General features: G+C 58.1%; 9 non-coding genes across 9 annotated transcripts; all 9 read right to left on the minus strand.

Annotated features, from left to right (window-relative positions):
* Nucleotides 1-1,914: 1,914 nt before the first annotated feature.
* Nucleotides 1,915-2,007, minus strand: LOC140689931 (small nucleolar RNA SNORD116). Its single transcript, XR_012065078.1, has one exon. It is a non-coding gene; the product is annotated as a small nucleolar RNA SNORD116 (small nucleolar RNA).
* A 2,702-nt stretch (nucleotides 2,008-4,709) lies between these two features.
* Nucleotides 4,710-4,802, minus strand: LOC140689932 (small nucleolar RNA SNORD116). Its single transcript, XR_012065079.1, has one exon. It is a non-coding gene; the product is annotated as a small nucleolar RNA SNORD116 (small nucleolar RNA).
* Nucleotides 4,803-7,504: 2,702 nt separating this feature from the next.
* Nucleotides 7,505-7,597, minus strand: LOC140689934 (small nucleolar RNA SNORD116). The gene has a single exon (XR_012065080.1). It is a non-coding gene; the product is annotated as a small nucleolar RNA SNORD116 (small nucleolar RNA).
* Nucleotides 7,598-10,299: 2,702 nt separating this feature from the next.
* On the minus strand, nucleotides 10,300-10,392 carry LOC140689935 (small nucleolar RNA SNORD116). Its single transcript, XR_012065081.1, has one exon. It is a non-coding gene; the product is annotated as a small nucleolar RNA SNORD116 (small nucleolar RNA).
* A 2,703-nt stretch (nucleotides 10,393-13,095) lies between these two features.
* Nucleotides 13,096-13,188, minus strand: LOC140689936 (small nucleolar RNA SNORD116). Its single transcript, XR_012065082.1, has one exon. It is a non-coding gene; the product is annotated as a small nucleolar RNA SNORD116 (small nucleolar RNA).
* Nucleotides 13,189-15,891: 2,703 nt separating this feature from the next.
* On the minus strand, nucleotides 15,892-15,984 carry LOC140689937 (small nucleolar RNA SNORD116). The gene has a single exon (XR_012065083.1). It is a non-coding gene; the product is annotated as a small nucleolar RNA SNORD116 (small nucleolar RNA).
* A 2,703-nt stretch (nucleotides 15,985-18,687) lies between these two features.
* LOC140689938 (small nucleolar RNA SNORD116) lies at nucleotides 18,688-18,780 on the minus strand. Its single transcript, XR_012065084.1, has one exon. It is a non-coding gene; the product is annotated as a small nucleolar RNA SNORD116 (small nucleolar RNA).
* Nucleotides 18,781-21,482: 2,702 nt separating this feature from the next.
* Nucleotides 21,483-21,575, minus strand: LOC140689939 (small nucleolar RNA SNORD116). The gene has a single exon (XR_012065086.1). It is a non-coding gene; the product is annotated as a small nucleolar RNA SNORD116 (small nucleolar RNA).
* Nucleotides 21,576-24,277: 2,702 nt separating this feature from the next.
* LOC140689940 (small nucleolar RNA SNORD116) lies at nucleotides 24,278-24,370 on the minus strand. Its single transcript, XR_012065087.1, has one exon. It is a non-coding gene; the product is annotated as a small nucleolar RNA SNORD116 (small nucleolar RNA).
* Between the last annotated feature and the right edge of the window lie 737 nt (nucleotides 24,371-25,107).

The following is a 25,107-nucleotide window of genomic DNA, read 5'->3' on the forward strand; positions in this document are numbered from 1 at the left end:
GCTTCCAAAGTGGCCACGTCATCTTGGCCCTCTCGGGGCCGCTGCAATAGGCCAAGGACTCCTTCTCTCCGACAGCCATTCCTTCTGCTCAGAGCCAACCGCCCCCACCTACAGCAATTTCCGGGCCCTGGATGGGATGTTGACGAAGTCATTCTGTCGCCCGAGGCCTCCACAGGATAGGCGTACCTGGAGGCTCTACCCAGTGCCTGTGGATGTCAACCCCAAAACCATTTACATGAATGGTCACACCCCCGTGAACCAGGCTCCAGGGCGCAAGCAGTCTGTATACGACTCACACCTCGGAGCCGCTCCAATCCAGAAGCCTGTGCCCGTGATTTCTGCCCAAACGCCTCCACAGGGCCGGTGAACACGCCCAGAGGAGAAGTGGTGGGGAGCCAGCATGAGCCAGGGCCGAACCCCACAGCAACCAGGACACTCGCACGTCCACCAACTGCCGAGATCCACCTGGGGGGCAGTTTTGCGCCCCTGACCTTCGAGGGAAAGTTCAAACACCCGGCATCCTGGTCCAAACATTTGTGCGAACGGACCAAGGGCCAGCTACCCTGCAGGCATCTTCACTTCATCTGCATACAGGCCAAACACCAAGCTTCAGCGGAGATTGTCAGGAAGGATGTCCACGTGGGTGAAGCTACCCCCACGACACTCAGCCTCGGATCCCTTCTCCGCACCGTAACTCCACCAAGGGCCTCACACAGATCCAATGGCCCGTTCATGAGGACCACAGAAAGTCCAATCACAGAAGACCTCTCCCGGGAAAGGAATCTTTGAATTGGGCGACATGAGGAGGTGACTGTCCACAGCAGCCCATCCAGGATCTCAGCAAACATATGCCATGCCCACGCACTAGCAGGGCTAAATGTCAACACATGCCATGGGGAAGGGGACCCTCTGGGCCAGAAACGTGGCTCCCGCCTAAAGGAACCCTTTCACATTGCACATTCATGGACCAAGAGGCCAAGGGGCTAAAGGCCATGTTTCTGTCAGTCATCTGGACCCCGGCTGCCGGCGGATCTCTCTCAGGCTCCTGCAAGACACCTCTTGGGAGTCTCTTGGACGAGTCAGCAAGCCAAGGCTTCAGGGCTCTGCTAGCACTGCCCATCCCTACGGAACAGAAAAGCCTTCCTCCCTAGGCTTTTACGGACAGACCCTCTTCAAACAGACACATTCCTCAGACTTCCAGCACAGCAGGAGGAACAACAGGACGACAGCGTGGCACAGGAAAACACACAAAACCACGCCAGCGTTAACCTCAGCGGACCCTTCCCTTCCGGTCCAGGCCATCAGCTACCGCAGTTGCTTGGAGGCAGCGCTGAGTCCTCAGCACGCCCCATGCTTGCGCCCTGGCACCAACACGGGGGCAGTGGGTGCAGGAGGGAGCTGCAAGGCTAGCACCGCCACCCAGTCCCTCAGCCTGCTCCCGGCACTTCACCCACCGGGAAACGCCACATAGCCACTGGGCACTCAGGAGTCCTCTCCAAGACCAAGGAAGTCCAGAACACGCGTGGCACACGCCTCCACTGCTGCTGCTGTGGGATAAAACTCCCACACCCCTTCTCCTTGGCTCTGAGACACACTCGACCTCGGGCCACACCCCAAATAGCGTGAAGCTGCCTCAAACCAACTTTTGCATGCCACCTGCTCACAGGGCCTTGGCCAATTTGGCACTCCCCCTTCGACCAGCAGCAGAGCAGCTGGCCACCGTCACATCCCACAACGGCCACTCAAACAACGACCTCCGATTCCAGCTGCCTCGACGAATGCTTGCACACGACCGACCCTCAGACGGGAGGCTCTCTAATGCTGGCACCGTGGGGGGTGTTTGCAGCAGTGTGAGCGAGGGCAAGCTGCACCTCACTCCTAACTATGCCCTAGCCCCCGGGGTGGCAACGTGCTGGACCTCAGTTTCGATGAGAACGACGGTAGTGAGTTCTCACTCATTTTGTTCAGATTTCCAAGGAATGCATATGAGGGAGTCATCATCGATCCGAGCACGTGCTGGCAGGCTGGACAACTCAACATGGCAGGCTGGGAGGCTCCACAGAGGAGCCAATGAGCTCGGAGACCTCCAGCAAGCTGAGCAAACCAGAGCCAGCAAGCCGCTGAGAAACAGCCACCGTCGAGCTTTTCTGCCCAACTTTCGGGCAGTCAGAGAAAACCCGAAAGCAAACGCCAGGACTTGGGGTGGGGGAGGGGAAGGCGTACCGTCATCCTGAGCGATCCCCGGGAAGGGTCAGCACCCTGGGTCCAAGCCACTACTTGGGGGACTTCCGGCCACCACCAGTCGCCAGGAAACGAGAAGGACGTCTTGTCTTGGCGGACGGCAAGCCTGGCCCGGCAACCCCACCTGGCAAGGGGACAGAAATCACATGCACGCTTCAGAGGTGGACCCAGGTTCTCAGAGAGCAAGCTTCATGCCAACCCACCTTTATCTGTGGGTAAGCCCGCAATCAATTACAACCTTCCTCTTTCCCTGGGACACCAAGCAATGCGTGTCTCAACCCACTAGGGGAGGGGACTTGGCATATGGGATTTTGATGGGGGTGTGTGTGTGAGTGTGTGCATGCCTCTGGCTGTGTGTGTGCGTGCCTGTGTGTGTGTGTCCGTCTGTATGTGCGCTTCTGTGTGCCGGCCTATGTGTGTGAGTGTGCGGCTGTATCTTGGTCTGCTTTCCTTTGTTTCCTGTTTGCCCGCCGAAGGATCCCAGGGCCTGAAAATGAACGCTTTGCTCTCAATTCCACAGAAGCCTGCCCATCCAGAAAAGGACCCGAGACCTCTGCTTCCAAAGTGGCCACGTCATCTTGGCCCTCTCGGGGCCGCTGCAATAGGCCAAGGACTCCTTCTCTCCGACAGCCATTCCTTCTGCTCAGAGCCAACCGCCCCCACCTACAGCAATTTCCGGGCCCTGGATGGGATGTTGACGAAGTCATTCTGTCGCCCGAGGCCTCCACAGGATAGGCGTACCTGGAGGCTCTACCCAGTGCCTGTGGATGTCAACCCCAAAACCATTTACATGAATGGTCACACCCCCGTGAACCAGGCTCCAGGGCGCAAGCAGTCTGTATACGACTCACACCTCGGAGCCGCTCCAATCCAGAAGCCTGTGCCCGTGATTTCTGCCCAAACGCCTCCACAGGGCCGGTGAACACGCCCAGAGGAGAAGTGGTGGGGAGCCAGCATGAGCCAGGGCCGAACCCCACAGCAACCAGGACACTCGCACGTCCACCAACTGCCGAGATCCACCTGGGGGGCAGTTTTGCGCCCCTGACCTTCGAGGGAAAGTTCAAACACCCGGCATCCTGGTCCAAACATTTGTGCGAACGGACCAAGGGCCAGCTACCCTGCAGGCATCTTCACTTCATCCGCATACAGGCCAAACACCAAGCTTCAGCGGAGATTGTCAGGAAGGATGTCCACGTGGGTGAAGCTACCCCCACGACACTCAGCCTCGGATCCCTTCTCCGCACCGTAACTCCACCAAGGGCCTCACACAGATCCAATGGCCCGTTCATGAGGACCACAGAAAGTCCAATCACAGAAGACCTCTCCCGGGAAAGGAATCTTTGAATTGGGCGACATGAGGAGGTGACTGTCCACAGCAGCCCATCCAGGATCTCAGCAAACATATGCCATGCCCACGCACTAGCAGGGCTAAATGTCAACACATGCCATGGGGAAGGGGACCCTCTGGGCCAGAAACGTGGCTCCGCCTAAAGGAACCCTTTCACATTGCACATTCATGGACCAAGAGGCCAAGGGGCTAAAGGCCATGTTTCTGTCAGTCATCTGGACCCCGGCTGCCGGCGGATCTCTCTCAGGCTCCTGCAAGACACCTCTTGGGAGTCTCTTGGACGAGTCAGCAAGCCAAGGCTTCAGGGCTCTGCTAGCACTGCCCATCCCTACGGAACAGAAAAGCCTTCCTCCCTAGGCTTTTACGGACAGACCCTCTTCAAACAGACACATTCCTCAGACTTCCAGCACAGCAGGATGAACAACAGGACGACAGCGTGGCACAGGAAAACACACAAAACCACACCAGCGTTAACCTCAGCGGACCCTTCCCTTCCGGTCCAGGCCATCAGCTACCGCAGTTGCTTGGAGGCAGCGCTGAGTCCTCAGCACGCCCCATGCTTGTGCCCTGGCACCAACACGGGGGCAGTGGGTGCAGGAGGGAGCTGCAAGGCTAGCACCGCCACCCAGTCCCTCAGCCTGCTCCCGGCACTTCACCCACCGGGAAACGCCACATAGCCACTGGGCACTCAGGAGTCCTCTCCAAGACCAAGGAAGTCCAGAACACGCGTGGCACACGCCTCCACTGCTGCTGCTGTGGGATAAAACTCCCACACCCCTTCTCCTTGGCTCTGAGACACACTCGACCTCGGGCCACACCCCAAATAGCGTGAAGCTGCCTCAAACCAACTTTTGCATGCCACCTGCTCACAGGGCCTTGGCCAATTTGGCACTCCCCCTTCGACCAGCAGCAGAGCAGCTGGCCACCGTCACATCCCACAACGGCCACTCAAACAACGACCTCCGATTCCAGCTGCCTCGACGAATGCTTGCACACGACCGACCCTCAGACGGGAGGCTCTCTAATGCTGGCACCGTGGGGGGTGTTTGCAGCAGTGTGAGCGAGGGCAAGCTGCACCTCACTCCTAACTATGCCCTAGCCCCCGGGGTGGCAACGTGCTGGACCTCAGTTTCGATGAGAACGACGGTAGTGAGTTCTCACTCATTTTGTTCAGATTTCCAAGGAATGCATATGAGGGAGTCATCATCGATCCGAGCACGTGCTGGCAGGCTGGACAACTCAACATGGCAGGCTGGGAGGCTCCACAGAGGAGCCAATGAGCTCGGAGACCTCCAGCAAGCTGAGCAAACCAGAGCCAGCAAGCCGCTGAGAAACAGCCACCGTCGAGCTTTTCTGCCCAACTTTCGGGCAGTCAGAGAAAACCCGAAAGCAAACGCCAGGACTTGGGGTGGGGGAGGGGAAGGCGTACCGTCATCCTGAGCGATCCCCGGGAAGGGTCAGCACCCTGGGTCCAAGCCACTACTTGGGGGACTTCCGGCCACCACCAGTCGCCAGGAAACGAGAAGGACGTCTTGTCTTGGCGGACGGCAAGCCTGGCCCGGCAACCCCACCTGGCAAGGGGACAGAAATCACATGCACGCTTCAGAGGTGGACCCAGGTTCTCAGAGAGCAAGCTTCATGCCAACCCACCTTTATCTGTGGGTAAGCCCGCAATCAATTACAACCTTCCTCTTTCCCTGGGACACCAAGCAATGCGTGTCTCAACCCACTAGGGGAGGGGACTTGGCATATGGGATTTTGATGGGGGTGTGTGTGTGAGTGTGTGCATGCCTCTGGCTGTGTGTGTGCGTGCCTGTGTGTGTGTGTCCGTCTGTATGTGCGCTTCTGTGTGCCGGCCTATGTGTGTGAGTGTGCGGCTGTATCTTGGTCTGCTTTCCTTTGTTTCCTGTTTGCCCGCCGAAGGATCCCAGGGCCTGAAAATGAACGCTTTGCTCTCAATTCCACAGAAGCCTGCCCATCCAGAAAAGGACCCGAGACCTCTGCTTCCAAAGTGGCCACGTCATCTTGGCCCTCTCGGGGCCGCTGCAATAGGCCAAGGACTCCTTCTCTCCGACAGCCATTCCTTCTGCTCAGAGCCAACCGCCCCCACCTACAGCAATTTCCGGGCCCTGGATGGGATGTTGACGAAGTCATTCTGTCGCCCGAGGCCTCCACAGGATAGGCGTACCTGGAGGCTCTACCCAGTGCCTGTGGATGTCAACCCCAAAACCATTTACATGAATGGTCACACCCCCGTGAACCAGGCTCCAGGGCGCAAGCAGTCTGTATACGACTCACACCTCGGAGCCGCTCCAATCCAGAAGCCTGTGCCCGTGATTTCTGCCCAAACGCCTCCACAGGGCCGGTGAACACGCCCAGAGGAGAAGTGGTGGGGAGCCAGCATGAGCCAGGGCCGAACCCCACAGCAACCAGGACACTCGCACGTCCACCAACTGCCGAGATCCACCTGGGGGGCAGTTTTGCGCCCCTGACCTTCGAGGGAAAGTTCAAACACCCGGCATCCTGGTCCAAACATTTGTGCGAACGGACCAAGGGCCAGCTACCCTGCAGGCATCTTCACTTCATCCACATACAGGCCAAACACCAAGCTTCAGCGGAGATTGTCAGGAAGGATGTCCACGTGGGTGAAGCTACCTCCATGACACTCAACCTCAGATGCCTTCTCCGCACCGTAACTCCACCAAGGGCCTCACACAGATCCAATGGCCCGTTCATGAGGACCACAGAAAGTCCAATCACAGAAGACCTCTCCCGGGAAAGGAATCTTTGAATTGGGCGACATGAGGAGGTGATTGTCCACAGCAGCCCATCCAGGATCTCAGCAAACATATGCCATGCCCACGCACAAGCAGGGTTAATGTCAACACATGCCATGGGGAAGGGGACCCTCTGGGCCAGAAACGTGGCTCCCGCCTAAAGGAACCCTTTCACATTGCACATTCATGGACCAAGAGGCCAAGGTGCTAAAGGCCATGATTCTGTCAGTCATCTGGACCCCGGCTGCCAGCGGATCTCTCTCAGGCTCCTGCAAGACACCTCTTGGGAGTCTCTTGGATGAGTCAGCAAGCTAAGCCTTCAGGGCTCTGCTAGCACTGCCCATCCCTACGGAACAGAAAAGCCTTCCTCCCTAGGCTTTTACGGACAGACCCTCTTCAAACAGACACATTCCTCAGACTTCCAGCACAGCAGGAGGAACAACAGGACGACAGCGTGGCACAGGAAAACACACAAAACCACGCCAGCGTTAACCTCAGCGGACCCTTCCCTTCCGGTCCAGGCCATCAGCTACCGCAGTTGCTTGGAGGCAGCGCTGAGTCCTCAGCACGCCCCATGCTTGCGCCCTGGCACCAACACGGGGGCAGTGGGTGCAGGAGGGAGCTGCAAGGCTAGCACCGCCACCCAGTCCCTCAGCCTGCTCCCGGCACTTCACCCACCGGGAAACGCCACATAGCCACTGGGCACTCAGGAGTCCTCTCCAAGACCAAGGAAGTCCAGAACACGCGTGGCACACGCCTCCACTGCTGCTGCTGTGGGATAAAACTCCCACACCCCTTCTCCTTGGCTCTGAGACACACTCGACCTCGGGCCACACCCCAAATAGCGTGAAGCTGCCTCAAACCAACTTTTGCATGCCACCTGCTCACAGGGCCTTGGCCAATTTGGCACTCCCCCTTCGACCAGCAGCAGAGCAGCTGGCCACCGTCACATCCCACAACGGCCACTCAAACAACGACCTCCGATTCCAGCTGCCTCGACGAATGCTTGCACACGACCGACCCTCAGACGGGAGGCTCTCTAATGCTGGCACCGTGGGGGGTGTTTGCAGCAGTGTGAGCGAGGGCAAGCTGCACCTCACTCCTAACTATGCCCTAGCCCCCGGGGTGGCAACGTGCTGGACCTCAGTTTCGATGAGAACGACGGTAGTGAGTTCTCACTCATTTTGTTCAGATTTCCAAGGAATGCATATGAGGGAGTCATCATCGATCCGAGCACGTGCTGGCAGGCTGGACAACTCAACATGGCAGGCTGGGAGGCTCCACAGAGGAGCCAATGAGCTCGGAGACCTCCAGCAAGCTGAGCAAACCAGAGCCAGCAAGCCGCTGAGAAACAGCCACCGTCGAGCTTTTCTGCCCAACTTTCGGGCAGTCAGAGAAAACCCGAAAGCAAACGCCAGGACTTGGGGTGGGGGAGGGGAAGGCGTACCGTCATCCTGAGCGATCCCCGGGAAGGGTCAGCACCCTGGGTCCAAGCCACTACTTGGGGGACTTCCGGCCACCACCAGTCACCAGGAAACGAGAAGGACGTCTTGTCTTGGCGGACGGCAAGCCTGGCCCGGCAACCCCACCTGGCAAGGGGACAGAAATCACATGCACGCTTCAGAGGTGGACCCAGGTTCTCAGAGAGCAAGCTTCATGCCAACCCACCTTTATCTGTGGGTAAGCCCGCAATCAATTACAACCTTCCTCTTTCCCTGGGACACCAAGCAATGCGTGTCTCAACCCACTAGGGGAGGGGACTTGGCATATGGGATTTTGATGGGGGTGTGTGTGTGAGTGTGTGCATGCCTCTGGCTGTGTGTGTGCGTGCCTGTGTGTGTGTGTCCGTCTGTATGTGCGCTTCTGTGTGCCGGCCTATGTGTGTGAGTGTGCGGCTGTATCTTGGTCTGCTTTCCTTTGTTTCCTGTTTGCCTGCCGAAGGATCCCAGGGCCTGAAAATGAACGCTTTGCTCTCAATTCCACAGAAGCCTGCCCATCCAGAAAAGGACCCGAGACCTCTGCTTCCAAAGTGGCCACGTCATCTTGGCCCTCTCGGGGCCGCTGCAATAGGCCAAGGACTCCTTCTCTCCGACAGCCATTCCTTCTGCTCAGAGCCAACCGCCCCCACCTACAGCAATTTCCGGGCCCTGGATGGGATGTTGACGAAGTCATTCTGTCGCCCGAGGCCTCCACAGGATAGGCGTACCTGGAGGCTCTACCCAGTGCCTGTGGATGTCAACCCCAAAACCATTTACATGAATGGTCACACCCCTGTGAACCAGGCTCCAGGGCGCAAGCAGTCTGTATACGACTCACACCTCGGAGCCGCTCCAATCCAGAAGCCTGTGCCCGTGATTTCTGCCCAAACGCCTCCACAGGGCCGGTGAACACGCCCAGAGGAGAAGTGGTGGGGAGCCAGCATGAGCCAGGGCCGAACCCCACAGCAACCAGGACACTCGCACGTCCACCAACTGCCGAGATCCACCTGGGGGGCAGTTTTGCGCCCCTGACCTTCGAGGGAAAGTTCAAACACCCGGCATCCTGGTCCAAACATTTGTGCGAACGGACCAAGGGCCAGCTACCCTGCAGGCATCTTCACTTCATCCACATACAGGCCAAACACCAAGCTTCAGCGGAGATTGTCAGGAAGGATGTCCACGTGGGTGAAGCTACCTCCATGACACTCAACCTCAGATGCCTTCTCCGCACCGTAACTCCACCAAGGGCCTCACACAGATCCAATGGCCCGTTCATGAGGACCACAGAAAGTCCAATCACAGAAGACCTCTCCCGGGAAAGGAATCTTTGAATTGGGCGACATGAGGAGGTGATTGTCCACAGCAGCCCATCCAGGATCTCAGCAAACATATGCCATGCCCACGCACAAGCAGGGTTAATGTCAACACATGCCATGGGGAAGGGGACCCTCTGGGCCAGAAACGTGGCTCCCGCCTAAAGGAACCCTTTCACATTGCACATTCATGGACCAAGAGGCCAAGGTGCTAAAGGCCATGATTCTGTCAGTCATCTGGACCCCGGCTGCCAGCGGATCTCTCTCAGGCTCCTGCAAGACACCTCTTGGGAGTCTCTTGGATGAGTCAGCAAGCTAAGCCTTCAGGGCTCTGCTAGCACTGCCCATCCCTACGGAACAGAAAAGCCTTCCTCCCTAGGCTTTTATGGACAGACCCTCTTCAAACAGACACATTCCTCAGACTTCCAGCACAGCAGGATGAACAACAGGACGACAGCGTGGCACAGGAAAACACACAAAACCACACCAGCGTTAATCTCAGCGGACCCTTCCCTTCCGGTCCAGGCCATCAGCTACCGCAGTTGCTTGGAGGCAGCGCTGAGTCCTCAGCACGCCCCATGCTTGCGCCCTGGCACCAACACGGGGGCAGTGGGTGCAGGAGGGAGCTGCAAGGCTAGCACCACCACCCAGTCCCTCAGCCTGCTCCCGGCACTTCACCCACCGGGAAACGCCACATAGCCACTGGGCACTCAGGAGTCCTCTCCAAGACCAAGGAAGTCCAGAACACGCGTGGCACACGCCTCCACTGCTGCTGCTGTGGGATAAAACTCCCACACCCCTTCTCCTTGGCTCTGAGACACACTCGACCTCGGGCCACACCCCAAATAGCGTGAAGCTGCCTCAAACCAACTTTTGCATGCCACCTGCTCACAGGGCCTTGGCCAATTTGGCACTCCCCCTTCGACCAGCAGCAGAGCAGCTGGCCACCGTCACATCCCACAACGGCCACTCAAACAACGACCTCCGATTCCAGCTGCCTCGACGAATGCTTGCACACGACCGACCCTCAGACGGGAGGCTCTCTAATGCTGGCACCGTGGGGGGTGTTTGCAGCAGTGTGAGCGAGGGCAAGCTGCACCTCACTCCTAACTATGCCCTAGCCCCCGGGGTGGCAACGTGCTGGACCTCAGTTTCGATGAGAACGACGGTAGTGAGTTCTCACTCATTTTGTTCAGATTTCCAAGGAATGCATATGAGGGAGTCATCATCGATCCGAGCACGTGCTGGCAGGCTGGACAACTCAACATGGCAGGCTGGGAGGCTCCACAGAGGAGCCAATGAGCTCGGAGACCTCCAGCAAGCTGAGCAAACCAGAGCCAGCAAGCCGCTGAGAAACAGCCACCGTCGAGCTTTTCTGCCCAACTTTCGGGCAGTCAGAGAAAACCCGAAAGCAAACGCCAGGACTTGGGGTGGGGGAGGGGAAGGCGTACCGTCATCCTGAGCGATCCCCGGGAAGGGTCAGCACCCTGGGTCCAAGCCACTACTTGGGGGACTTCCGGCCACCACCAGTCACCAGGAAACGAGAAGGACGTCTTGTCTTGGCGGACGGCAAGCCTGGCCCGGCAACCCCACCTGGCAAGGGGACAGAAATCACATGCACGCTTCAGAGGTGGACCCAGGTTCTCAGAGAGCAAGCTTCATGCCAACCCACCTTTATCTGTGGGTAAGCCCGCAATCAATTACAACCTTCCTCTTTCCCTGGGACACCAAGCAATGCGTGTCTCAACCCACTAGGGGAGGGGACTTGGCATATGGGATTTTGATGGGGGTGTGTGTGTGAGTGTGTGCATGCCTCTGGCTGTGTGTGTGCGTGCCTGTGTGTGTGTGTCCGTCTGTATGTGCGCTTCTGTGTGCCGGCCTATGTGTGTGAGTGTGCGGCTGTATCTTGGTCTGCTTTCCTTTGTTTCCTGTTTGCCCGCCGAAGGATCCCAGGGCCTGAAAATGAACGCTTTGCTCTCAATTCCACAGAAGCCTGCCCATCCAGAAAAGGACCCGAGACCTCTGCTTCCAAAGTGGCCACGTCATCTTGGCCCTCTCGGGGCCGCTGCAATAGGCCAAGGACTCCTTCTCTCCGACAGCCATTCCTTCTGCTCAGAGCCAACCGCCCCCACCTACAGCAATTTCCGGGCCCTGGATGGGATGTTGACGAAGTCATTCTGTCGCCCGAGGCCTCCACAGGATAGGCGTACCTGGAGGCTCTACCCAGTGCCTGTGGATGTCAACCCCAAAACCATTTACATGAATGGTCACACCCCTGTGAACCAGGCTCCAGGGCGCAAGCAGTCTGTATACGACTCACACCTCGGAGCCGCTCCAATCCAGAAGCCTGTGCCCATGATTTCTGCCCAAACGCCTCCACAGGGCCGGTGAACACGCCCAGAGGAGAAGTGGTGGGGAGCCAGCATGAGCCAGGGCCGAACCCCACAGCAACCAGGACACTCGCACGTCCACCAACTGCCGAGATCCACCTGGGGGGCAGTTTTGCGCCCCTGACCTTCGAGGGAAAGTTCAAACACCCGGCATCCTGGTCCAAACATTTGTGCGAACGGACCAAGGGCCAGCTACCCTGCAGGCATCTTCACTTCATCCACATACAGGCCAAACACCAAGCTTCAGCGGAGATTGTCAGGAAGGATGTCCACGTGGGTGAAGCTACCCCCACGACACTCAGCCTCGGATCCCTTCTCCGCACCGTAACTCCACCAAGGGCCTCACACAGATCCAATGGCCCGTTCATGAGGACCACAGAAAGTCCAATCACAGAAGACCTCTCCCGGGAAAGGAATCTTTGAATTGGGCGAAATGAGGAGGTGACTGTCCACAGCAGCCCATCCAGGATCTCAGCAAACATATGCCATGCCCACGCACTAGCAGGGCTAAATGTCAACACATGCCATGGGGAAGGGGACCCTCTGGGCCAGAAACGTGGCTCCCGCCTAAAGGAACCCTTTCACATTGCACATTCATGGACCAAGAGGCCAAGGGGCTAAAGGCCATGTTTCTGTCAGTCATCTGGACCCCGGCTGCCGGCGGATCTCTCTCAGGCTCCTGCAAGACACCTCTTGGGAGTCTCTTGGATGAGTCAGCAAGCTAAGCCTTCAGGGTTCTGCTAGCACTGCCCATCCCTACGGAACAGAAAAGCCTTCCTCCCTAGGCTTTTACGGACAGACCCTCTTCAAACAGACACATTCCTCAGACTTCCAGCACAGCAGGAGGAACAACAGGACGACAGCGTGGCACAGGAAAACACACAAAACCACGCCAGCGTTAACCTCAGCGGACCCTTCCCTTCCGGTCCAGGCCATCAGCTACCGCAGTTGCTTGGAGGCAGCGCTGAGTCCTCAGCACGCCCCATGCTTGCGCCCTGGCACCAACACGGGGGCAGTGGGTGCAGGAGGGAGCTGCAAGGCTAGCACCGCCACCCAGTCCCTCAGCCTGCTCCCGGCACTTCACCCACCGGGAAACGCCACATAGCCACTGGGCACTCAGGAGTCCTCTCCAAGACCAAGGAAGTCCAGAACACGCGTGGCACACGCCTCCACTGCTGCTGCTGTGGGATAAAACTCCCACACCCCTTCTCCTTGGCTCTGAGACACACTCGACCTCGGGCCACACCCCAAATAGCGTGAAGCTGCCTCAAACCAACTTTTGCATGCCACCTGCTCACAGGGCCTTGGCCAATTTGGCACTCCCCCTTCGACCAGCAGCAGAGCAGCTGGCCACCGTCACATCCCACAACGGCCACTCAAACAACGACCTCCGATTCCAGCTGCCTCGACGAATGCTTGCACACGACCGACCCTCAGACGGGAGGCTCTCTAATGCTGGCACCGTGGGGGGTGTTTGCAGCAGTGTGAGCGAGGGCAAGCTGCACCTCACTCCTAACTATGCCCTAGCCCCCGGGGTGGCAACGTGCTGGACCTCAGTTTCGATGAGAACGACGGTAGTGAGTTCTCACTCATTTTGTTCAGATTTCCAAGGAATGCATATGAGGGAGTCATCATCGATCCGAGCACGTGCTGGCAGGCTGGACAACTCAACATGGCAGGCTGGGAGGCTCCACAGAGGAGCCAATGAGCTCGGAGACCTCCAGCAAGCTGAGCAAACCAGAGCCAGCAAGCCGCTGAGAAACAGCCACCGTCGAGCTTTTCTGCCCAACTTTCGGGCAGTCAGAGAAAACCCGAAAGCAAACGCCAGGACTTGGGGTGGGGGAGGGGAAGGCGTACCGTCATCCTGAGCGATCCCCGGGAAGGGTCAGCACCCTGGGTCCAAGCCACTACTTGGGGGACTTCCGGCCACCACCAGTCGCCAGGAAACGAGAAGGACGTCTTGTCTTGGCGGACGGCAAGCCTGGCCCGGCAACCCCACCTGGCAAGGGGACAGAAATCACATGCACGCTTCAGAGGTGGACCCAGGTTCTCAGAGAGCAAGCTTCATGCCAACCCACCTTTATCTGTGGGTAAGCCCGCAATCAATTACAACCTTCCTCTTTCCCTGGGACACCAAGCAATGCGTGTCTCAACCCACTAGGGGAGGGGACTTGGCATATGGGATTTTGATGGGGGTGTGTGTGTGAGTGTGTGCATGCCTCTGGCTGTGTGTGTGCGTGCCTGTGTGTGTGTGTCCGTCTGTATGTGCGCTTCTGTGTGCCGGCCTATGTGTGTGAGTGTGCGGCTGTATCTTGGTCTGCTTTCCTTTGTTTCCTGTTTGCCCGCCGAAGGATCCCAGGGCCTGAAAATGAACGCTTTGCTCTCAATTCCACAGAAGCCTGCCCATCCAGAAAAGGACCCGAGACCTCTGCTTCCAAAGTGGCCACGTCATCTTGGCCCTCTCGGGGCCGCTGCAATAGGCCAAGGACTCCTTCTCTCCGACAGCCATTCCTTCTGCTCAGAGCCAACCGCCCCCACCTACAGCAATTTCCGGGCCCTGGATGGGATGTTGACGAAGTCATTCTGTCGCCCGAGGCCTCCACAGGATAGGCGTACCTGGAGGCTCTACCCAGTGCCTGTGGATGTCAACCCCAAAACCATTTACATGAATGGTCACACCCCCGTGAACCAGGCTCCAGGGTGCAAGCAGTCTGTATACGACTCACACCTCGGAGCCGCTCCAATCCAGAAGCCTGTGCCCGTGATTTCTGCCCAAACGCCTCCACAGGGCCGGTGAACACGCCCAGAGGAGAAGTGGTGGGGAGCCAGCATGAGCCAGGGCCGAACCCCACAGCAACCAGGACACTCGCACGTCCACCAACTGCCGAGATCCACCTGGGGGGCAGTTTTGCGCCCCTGACCTTCGAGGGAAAGTTCAAACACCCGGCATCCTGGTCCAAACATTTGTGCGAACGGACCAAGGGCCAGCTACCCTGCAGGCATCTTCACTTCATCCGCATACAGGCCAAACACCAAGCTTCAGCGGAGATTGTCAGGAAGGATGTCCACGTGGGTGAAGCTACCCCCACGACACTCAACCTCGGATCCCTTCTCCGCACCGTAACTCCACCAAGGGCCTCACACAGATCCAATGGCCCGTTCATGAGGACCACAGAAAGTCCAATCACAGAAGACCTCTCCCGGGAAAGGAATCTTTGAATTGGGCGAAATGAGGAGGTGACTGTCCACAGCAGCCCATCCAGGATCTCAGCAAACATATGCCATGCCCACGCACTAGCAGGGCTAAATGTCAACACATGCCATGGGGAAGGGGACCCTCTGGGCCAGAAACGTGGCTCCCGCCTAAAGGAACCCTTTCACATTGCACATTCATGGACCAAGAGGCCAAGGGGCTAAAGGCCATGTTTCTGTCAGTCATCTGGACCCCGGCTGCCGGCGGATCTCTCTCAGGCTCCTGCAAGACACCTCTTGGGAGTCTCTTGGACGAGTCAGCAAGCCAAGGCTTCAGGGCTCTGCTAGCACTGCCCATCCCTACGGAACAGAAAAGCCTTCCTCCCTAGGCTTTTACGGACAGACCCTCTTCAAACAGACACATTCCTCAGACTTCCAGCACAGCAGGAGGAACAACAGGACGACAGCGTGGCACAGGAAAACACACAAAACCACGCCAGCGTTAACCTCAGCGGACCCTTCCCTTCCGGTCCAGGCCATCAGCTACCGCAGTTGCTTGGAGGCAGCGCTGAGTCCTCAGCACGCCCCATGCTTGCGCCCTGGCACCAACACGGGGGCAGTGGGTGCAGGAGGGAGCTGCAAGGCTAGCACCGCCACCCAGTCCCTCAGCCTGCTCCCGGCACTTCACCCACCGGGAAACGCCACATAGCCACTGGGCACTCAGGAGTCCTCTCCAAGACCAAGGAAGTCCAGAACACGCGTGGCACACGCCTCCACTGCTGCTGCTGTGGGATAAAACTCCCACACCCCTTCTCCTTGGCTCTGAGACACACTCGACCTCGGGCCACACCCCAAATAGCGTGAAGCTGCCTCAAACCAACTTTTGCATGCCACCTGCTCACAGGGCCTTGGCCAATTTGGCACTCCCCCTTCGACCAGCAGCAGAGCAGCTGGCCACCGTCACATCCCACAACGGCCACTCAAACAACGACCTCCGATTCCAGCTGCCTCGACGAATGCTTGCACACGACCGACCCTCAGACGGGAGGCTCTCTAATGCTGGCACCGTGGGGGGTGTTTGCAGCAGTGTGAGTGAGGGCAAGCTGCACCTCACTCCTAACTATGCCCTAGCCCCCGGGGTGGCAACGTGCTGGACCTCAGTTTCGATGAGAACGACGGTAGTGAGTTCTCACTCATTTTGTTCAGATTTCCAAGGAATGCATATGAGGGAGTCATCATCGATCCGAGCACGTGCTGGCAGGCTGGACAACTCAACATGGCAGGCTGGGAGGCTCCACAGAGGAGCCAATGAGCTCGGAGACCTCCAGCAAGCTGAGCAAACCAGAGCCAGCAAGCCGCTGAGAAACAGCCACCGTCGAGCTTTTCTGCCCAACTTTCGGGCAGTCAGAGAAAACCCGAAAGCAAACGCCAGGACTTGGGGTGGGGGAGGGGAAGGCGTACCGTCATCCTGAGCGATCCACGGGAAGGGTCAGCACCCTGGGTCCAAGCCACTACTTGGGGGACTTCCGGCCACCACCAGTCGCCAGGAAACGAGAAGGACGTCTTGTCTTGGCGGACGGCAAGCCTGGCCCGGCAACCCCACCTGGCAAGGGGACAGAAATCACATGCACGCTTCAGAGGTGGACCCAGGTTCTCAGAGAGCAAGCTTCATGCCAACCCACCTTTATCTGTGGGTAAGCCCGCAATCAATTACAACCTTCCTCTTTCCCTGGGACACCAAGCAATGCGTGTCTCAACCCACTAGGGGAGGGGACTTGGCATATGGGATTTTGATGGGGGTGTGTGTGTGAGTGTGTGCATGCCTCTGGCTGTGTGTGTGCGTGCCTGTGTGTGTGTGTCCGTCTGTATGTGCGCTTCTGTGTGCCGGCCTATGTGTGTGAGTGTGCGGCTGTATCTTGGTCTGCTTTCCTTTGTTTCCTGTTTGCCCGCCGAAGGATCCCAGGGCCTGAAAATGGACGCTTTGCTCTCAATTCCACAGAAGCCTGCCCATCCAGAAAAGGACCCGAGACCTCTGCTTCCAAAGTGGCCACGTCATCTTGGCCCTCTCGGGGCCGCTGCAATAGGCCAAGGACTCCTTCTCTCCGACAGCCATTCCTTCTGCTCAGAGCCAACCGCCCCCACCTACAGCAATTTCCGGGCCCTGGATGGGATGTTGACGAAGTCATTCTGTCGCCCGAGGCCTCCACAGGATAGGCGTACCTGGAGGCTCTACCCAGTGCCTGTGGATGTCAACCCCAAAACCATTTACATGAATGGTCACACCCCCGTGAACCAGGCTCCAGGGCGCAAGCAGTCTGTATACGACTCACACCTCGGAGCCGCTCCAATCCAGAAGCCTGTGCCCGTGATTTCTGCCCAAACGCCTCCACAGGGCCGGTGAACACGCCCAGAGGAGAAGTGGTGGGGAGCCAGCATGAGCCAGGGCCGAACCCCACAGCAACCAGGACACTCGCACGTCCACCAACTGCCGAGATCCACCTGGGGGGCAGTTTTGCGCCCCTGACCTTCGAGGGAAAGTTCAAACACCCGGCATCCTGGTCCAAACATTTGTGCGAACGGACCAAGGGCCAGCTACCCTGCAGGCATCTTCACTTCATCCGCATACAGGCCAAACACCAAGCTTCAGCGGAGATTGTCAGGAAGGATGTCCACGTGGGTGAAGCTACCCCCACGACACTCAGCCTCGGATCCCTTCTCCGCACCGTAACTCCACCAAGGGCCTCACACAGATCCAATGGCCCGTTCATGAGGACCACAGAAAGTCCAATCACAGAAGACCTCTCCCGGGAAAGGAATCTTTGAATTGGGCGACATGAGGAGGTGACTGTCCACAGCAGCCCATCCAGGATCTCAGCAAACATATGCCATGCCCACGCACTAGCAGGGCTAAATGTCAACACATGCCATGGGGAAGGGGACCCTCTGGGCCAGAAACGTGGCTCCCGCCTAAAGGAACCCTTTCACATTGCACATTCATGGACCAAGAGGCCAAGGGGCTAAAGGCCATGTTTCTGTCAGTCATCTGGACCCCGGCTGCCGGCGGATCTCTCTCAGGCTCCTGCAAGACACCTCTTGGGAGTCTCTTGGACGAGTCAGCAAGCCAAGGCTTCAGGGCTCTGCTAGCACTGCCCATCCCTACGGAACAGAAAAGCCTTCCTCCCTAGGCTTTTACGGACAGACCCTCTTCAAACAGACACATTCCTCAGACTTCCAGCACAGCAGGAGGAACAACAGGACGACAGCGTGGCACAGGAAAACACACAAAACCACGCCAGCGTTAACCTCAGCGGACCCTTCCCTTCCGGTCCAGGCCATCAGCTACCGCAGTTGCTTGGAGGCAGCGCTGAGTCCTCAGCACGCCCCATGCTTGCGCCCTGGCACCAACACGGGGGCAGTGGGTGCAGGAGGGAGCTGCAAGGCTAGCACCGCCACCCAGTCCCTCAGCCTGCTCCCGGCACTTCACCCACCGGGAAACGCCACATAGCCACTGGGCACTCAGGAGTCCTCTCCAAGACCAAGGAAGTCCAGAACACGCGTGGCACACGCCTCCACTGCTGCTGCTGTGGGATAAAACTCCCACACCCCTTCTCCTTGGCTCTGAGACACACTCGACCTCGGGCCACACCCCAAATAGCGTGAAGCTGCCTCAAACCAACTTTTGCATGCCACCTGCTCACAGGGCCTTGGCCAATTTGGCACTCCCCCTTCGACCAGCAGCAGAGCAGCTGGCCACCGTCACATCCCACAACGGCCACTCAAACAACGACCTCCGATTCCAGCTGCCTCGACGAATGCTTGCACACGACCGACCCTCAGACGGGAGGCTCTCTAATGCTGGCACCGTGGGGGGTGTTTGCAGCAGTGTGAGCGAGGGCAAGCTGCACCTCACTCCTAACTATGCCCTAGCCCCCGGGGTGGCAACGTGCTGGACCTCAGTTTCGATGAGAACGACGGTAGTGAGTTCTCACTCATTTTGTTCAGATTTCCAAGGAATGCATATGAGGGAGTCATCATCGATCCGAGCACGTGCTGGCAGGCTGGACAACTCAACATGGCAGGCTGGGAGGCTCCACAGAGGAGCCAATGAGCTCGGAGACCTCCAGCAAGCTGAGCAAACCAGAGCCAGCAAGCCGCTGAGAAACAGCCACCGTCGAGCTTTTCTGCCCAACTTTCGGGCAGTCAGAGAAAACCCGAAAGCAAACGCCAGGACTTGGGGTGGGGGAGGGGAAGGCGTACCGTCATCCTGAGCGATCCCCGGGAAGGGTCAGCACCCTGGGTCCAAGCCACTACTTGGGGGACTTCCGGCCACCACCAGTCGCCAGGAAACGAGAAGGACGTCTTGTCTTGGCGGACGGCAAGCCTGGCCCGGCAACCCCACCTGGCAAGGGGACAGAAATCACATGCACGCTTCAGAGGTGGACCCAGGTTCTCAGAGAGCAAGCTTCATGCCAACCCACCTTTATCTGTGGGTAAGCCCGCAATCAATTACAACCTTCCTCTTTCCCTGGGACACCAAGCAATGCGTGTCTCAACCCACTAGGGGAGGGGACTTGGCATATGGGATTTTGATGGGGGTGTGTGTGTGAGTGTGTGCATGCCTCTGGCTGTGTGTGTGCGTGCCTGTGTGTGTGTGTCCGTCTGTATGTGCGCTTCTGTGTGCCGGCCTATGTGTGTGAGTGTGCGGCTGTATCTTGGTCTGCTTTCCTTTGTTTCCTGTTTGCCCGCCGAAGGATCCCAGGGCCTGAAAATGAACGCTTTGCTCTCAATTCCACAGAAGCCTGCCCATCCAGAAAAGGACCCGAGACCTCTGCTTCCAAAGTGGCCACGTCATCTTGGCCCTCTCGGGGCCGCTGCAATAGGCCAAGGACTCCTTCTCTCCGACAGCCATTCCTTCTGCTCAGAGCCAACCGCCCCCACCTACAGCAATTTCCGGGCCCTGGATGGGATGTTGACGAAGTCATTCTGTCGCCCGAGGCCTCCACAGGATAGGCGTACCTGGAGGCTCTACCCAGTGCCTGTGGATGTCAACCCCAAAACCATTTACATGAATGGTCACACCCCCGTGAACCAGGCTCCAGGGCGCAAGCAGTCTGTATACGACTCACACCTCGGAGCCGCTCCAATCCAGAAGCCTGTGCCCGTGATTTCTGCCCAAACGCCTCCACAGGGCCGGTGAACACGCCCAGAGGAGAAGTGGTGGGGAGCCAGCATGAGCCAGGGCCGAACCCCACAGCAACCAGGACACTCGCACGTCCACCAACTGCCGAGATCCACCTGGGGGGCAGTTTTGCGCCCCTGACCTTCGAGGGAAAGTTCAAACACCCGGCATCCTGGTCCAAACATTTGTGCGAACGGACCAAGGGCCAGCTACCCTGCAGGCATCTTCACTTCATCCGCATACAGGCCAAACACCAAGCTTCAGCGGAGATTGTCAGGAAGGATGTCCACGTGGGTGAAGCTACCCCCACGACACTCAGCCTCGGATCCCTTCTCCGCACCGTAACTCCACCAAGGGCCTCACACAGATCCAATGGCCCGTTCATGAGGACCACAGAAAGTCCAATCACAGAAGACCTCTCCCGGGAAAGGAATCTTTGAATTGGGCGACATGAGGAGGTGACTGTCCACAGCAGCCCATCCAGGATCTCAGCAAACATATGCCATGCCCACGCACTAGCAGGGCTAAATGTCAACACATGCCATGGGGAAGGGGACCCTCTGGGCCAGAAACGTGGCTCCGCCTAAAGGAACCCTTTCACATTGCACATTCATGGACCAAGAGGCCAAGGGGCTAAAGGCCATGTTTCTGTCAGTCATCTGGACCCCGGCTGCCGGCGGATCTCTCTCAGGCTCCTGCAAGACACCTCTTGGGAGTCTCTTGGACGAGTCAGCAAGCCAAGGCTTCAGGGCTCTGCTAGCACTGCCCATCCCTACGGAACAGAAAAGCCTTCCTCCCTAGGCTTTTACGGACAGACCCTCTTCAAACAGACACATTCCTCAGACTTCCAGCACAGCAGGATGAACAACAGGACGACAGCGTGGCACAGGAAAACACACAAAACCACACCAGCGTTAACCTCAGCGGACCCTTCCCTTCCGGTCCAGGCCATCAGCTACCGCAGTTGCTTGGAGGCAGCGCTGAGTCCTCAGCACGCCCCATGCTTGTGCCCTGGCACCAACACGGGGGCAGTGGGTGCAGGAGGGAGCTGCAAGGCTAGCACCGCCACCCAGTCCCTCAGCCTGCTCCCGGCACTTCACCCACCGGGAAACGCCACATAGCCACTGGGCACTCAGGAGTCCTCTCCAAGACCAAGGAAGTCCAGAACACGCGTGGCACACGCCTCCACTGCTGCTGCTGTGGGATAAAACTCCCACACCCCTTCTCCTTGGCTCTGAGACACACTCGACCTCGGGCCACACCCCAAATAGCGTGAAGCTGCCTCAAACCAACTTTTGCATGCCACCTGCTCACAGGGCCTTGGCCAATTTGGCACTCCCCCTTCGACCAGCAGCAGAGCAGCTGGCCACCGTCACATCCCACAACGGCCACTCAAACAACGACCTCCGATTCCAGCTGCCTCGACGAATGCTTGCACACGACCGACCCTCAGACGGGAGGCTCTCTAATGCTGGCACCGTGGGGGGTGTTTGCAGCAGTGTGAGCGAGGGCAAGCTGCACCTCACTCCTAACTATGCCCTAGCCCCCGGGGTGGCAACGTGCTGGACCTCAGTTTCGATGAGAACGACGGTAGTGAGTTCTCACTCATTTTGTTCAGATTTCCAAGGAATGCATATGAGGGAGTCATCATCGATCCGAGCACGTGCTGGCAGGCTGGACAACTCAACATGGCAGGCTGGGAGGCTCCACAGAGGAGCCAATGAGCTCGGAGACCTCCAGCAAGCTGAGCAAACCAGAGCCAGCAAGCCGCTGAGAAACAGCCACCGTCGAGCTTTTCTGCCCAACTTTCGGGCAGTCAGAGAAAACCCGAAAGCAAACGCCAGGACTTGGGGTGGGGGAGGGGAAGGCGTACCGTCATCCTGAGCGATCCCCGGGAAGGGTCAGCACCCTGGGTCCAAGCCACTACTTGGGGGACTTCCGGCCACCACCAGTCGCCAGGAAACGAGAAGGACGTCTTGTCTTGGCGGACGGCAAGCCTGGCCCGGCAACCCCACCTGGCAAGGGGACAGAAATCACATGCACGCTTCAGAGGTGGACCCAGGTTCTCAGAGAGCAAGCTTCATGCCAACCCACCTTTATCTGTGGGTAAGCCCGCAATCAATTACAACCTTCCTCTTTCCCTGGGACACCAAGCAATGCGTGTCTCAACCCACTAGGGGAGGGGACTTGGCATATGGGATTTTGATGGGGGTGTGTGTGTGAGTGTGTGCATGCCTCTGGCTGTGTGTGTGCGTGCCTGTGTGTGTGTGTCCGTCTGTATGTGCGCTTCTGTGTGCCGGCCTATGTGTGTGAGTGTGCGGCTGTATCTTGGTCTGCTTTCCTTTGTTTCCTGTTTGCCCGCCGAAGGATCCCAGGGCCTGAAAATGAACGCTTTGCTCTCAATTCCACAGAAGCCTGCCCATCCAGAAAAGGACCCGAGACCTCTGCTTCCAAAGTGGCCACGTCATCTTGGCCCTCTCGGGGCCGCTGCAATAGGCCAAGGACTCCTTCTCTCCGACAGCCATTCCTTCTGCTCAGAGCCAACCGCCCCCACCTACAGCAATTTCCGGGCCCTGGATGGGATGTTGACGAAGTCATTCTGTCGCCCGAGGCCTCCACAGGATAGGCGTACCTGGAGGCTCTACCCAGTGCCTGTGGATGTCAACCCCAAAACCATTTACATGAATGGTCACACCCCTGTGAACCAGGCTCCAGGGCGCAAGCAGTCTGTATACGACTCACACCTCGGAGCCGCTCCAATCCAGAAGCCTGTGCCCGTGATTTCTGCCCAAACGCCTCCACAGGGCCGGTGAACACGCCCAGAGGAGAAGTGGTGGGGAGCCAGCATGAGCCAGGGCCGAACCCCACAGCAACCAGGACACTCGCACGTCCACCAACTGCCGAGATCCACCTGGGGGGCAGTTTTGCGCCCCTGACCTTCGAGGGAAAGTTCAAACACCCGGCATCCTGGTCCAAACATTTGTGCGAACGGACCAAGGGCCAGCTACCCTGCAGGCATCTTCACTTCATCCACATACAGGCCAAACACCAAGCTTCAGCGGAGATTGTCAGGAAGGATGTCCACGTGGGTGAAGCTACCTCCATGACACTCAACCTCAGATGCCTTCTCCGCACCGTAACTCCACCAAGGGCCTCACACAGATCCAATGGCCCGTTCATGAGGACCACAGAAAGTCCAATCACAGAAGACCTCTCCCGGGAAAGGAATCTTTGAATTGGGCGACATGAGGAGGTGATTGTCCACAGCAGCCCATCCAGGATCTCAGCAAACATATGCCATGCCCACGCACAAGCAGGGTTAATGTCAACACATGCCATGGGGAAGGGGACCCTCTGGGCCAGAAACGTGGCTCCCGCCTAAAGGAACCCTTTCACATTGCACATTCATGGACCAAGAGGCCAAGGTGCTAAAGGCCATGATTCTGTCAGTCATCTGGACCCCGGCTGCCAGCGGATCTCTCTCAGGCTCCTGCAAGACACCTCTTGGGAGTCTCTTGGATGAGTCAGCAAGCTAAGCCTTCAGGGCTCTGCTAGCACTGCCCATCCCTACGGAACAGAAAAGCCTTCCTCCCTAGGCTTTTACGGACAGACCCTCTTCAAACAGACACATTCCTCAGACTTCCAGCACAGCAGGAGGAACAACAGGATGACAGCGTGGCACAGGAAAACACACAAAACCACGCCAGCGTTAACCTCAGCGGACCCTTCCCTTCCGGTCCAGGCCATCAGCTACCGCAGTTGCTTGGAGGCAGCGCTGAGTCCTCAGCACGCCCCATGCTTGCGCCCTGGCACCAACACGGGGGCAGTGGGTGCAGGAGGGAGCTGCAAGGCTAGCACCGCCACCCAGTCCCTCAGCCTGCTCCCGGCACTTCACCCACCGGGAAACGCCACATAGCCACTGGGCACTCAGGAGTCCTCTCCAAGACCAAGGAAGTCCAGAACACGCGTGGCACACGCCTCCACTGCTGCTGCTGTGGGATAAAACTCCCACACCCCTTCTCCTTGGCTCTGAGACACACTCGACCTCGGGCCACACCCCAAATAGCGTGAAGCTGCCTCAAACCAACTTTTGCATGCCACCTGCTCACAGGGCCTTGGCCAATTTGGCACTCCCCCTTCGACCAGCAGCAGAGCAGCTGGCCACCGTCACATCCCACAACGGCCACTCAAACAACGACCTCCGATTCCAGCTGCCTCGACGAATGCTTGCACACGACCGACCCTCAGACGGGAGGCTCTCTAATGCTGGCACCGTGGGGGGTGTTTGCAGCAGTGTGAGCGAGGGCAAGCTGCACCTCACTCCTAACTATGCCCTAGCCCCCGGGGTGGCAACGTGCTGGACCTCAGTTTCGATGAGAACGACGGTAGTGAGTTCTCACTCATTTTGTTCAGATTTCCAAGGAATGCATATGAGGGAGTCATCATCGATCCGAGCACGTGCTGGCAGGCTGGACAACTCAACATGGCAGGCTGGGAGGCTCCACAGAGGAGCCAATGAGCTCGGAGACCTCCAGCAAGCTGAGCAAACCAGAGCCAGCAAGCCGCTGAGAAACAGCCACCGTCGAGCTTTTCTGCCCAACTTTCGGGCAGTCAGAGAAAACCCGAAAGCAAACGCCAGGACTTGGGGTGGGGGAGGGGAAGGCGTACCGTCATCCTGAGCGATCCCCGGGAAGGGTCAGCACCCTGGGTCCAAGCCACTACTTGGGGGACTTCCGGCCACCACCAGTCACCAGGAAACGAGAAGGACGTCTTGTCTTGGCGGACGGCAAGCCTGGCCCGGCAACCCCACCTGGCAAGGGGACAGAAATCACATGCACGCTTCAGAGGTGGACCCAGGTTCTCAGAGAGCAAGCTTCATGCCAACCCACCTTTATCTGTGGGTAAGCCCGCAATCAATTACAACCTTCCTCTTTCCCTGGGACACCAAGCAATGCGTGTCTCAACCCACTAGGGGAGGGGACTTGGCATATGGGATTTTGATGGGGGTGTGTGTGTGAGTGTGTGCATGCCTCTGGCTGTGTGTGTGCGTGCCTGTGTGTGTGTGTCCGTCTGTATGTGCGCTTCTGTGTGCCGGCCTATGTGTGTGAGTGTGCGGCTGTATCTTGGTCTGCTTTCCTTTGTTTCCTGTTTGCCCGCCGAAGGATCCCAGGGCCTGAAAATGAACGCTT

The sequence above is a fragment of the Vicugna pacos genome, chromosome 27 (assembly GCF_048564905.1).
Source record: "Vicugna pacos chromosome 27, VicPac4, whole genome shotgun sequence".
NCBI lineage: Eukaryota > Metazoa > Chordata > Mammalia > Artiodactyla > Camelidae > Vicugna > Vicugna pacos.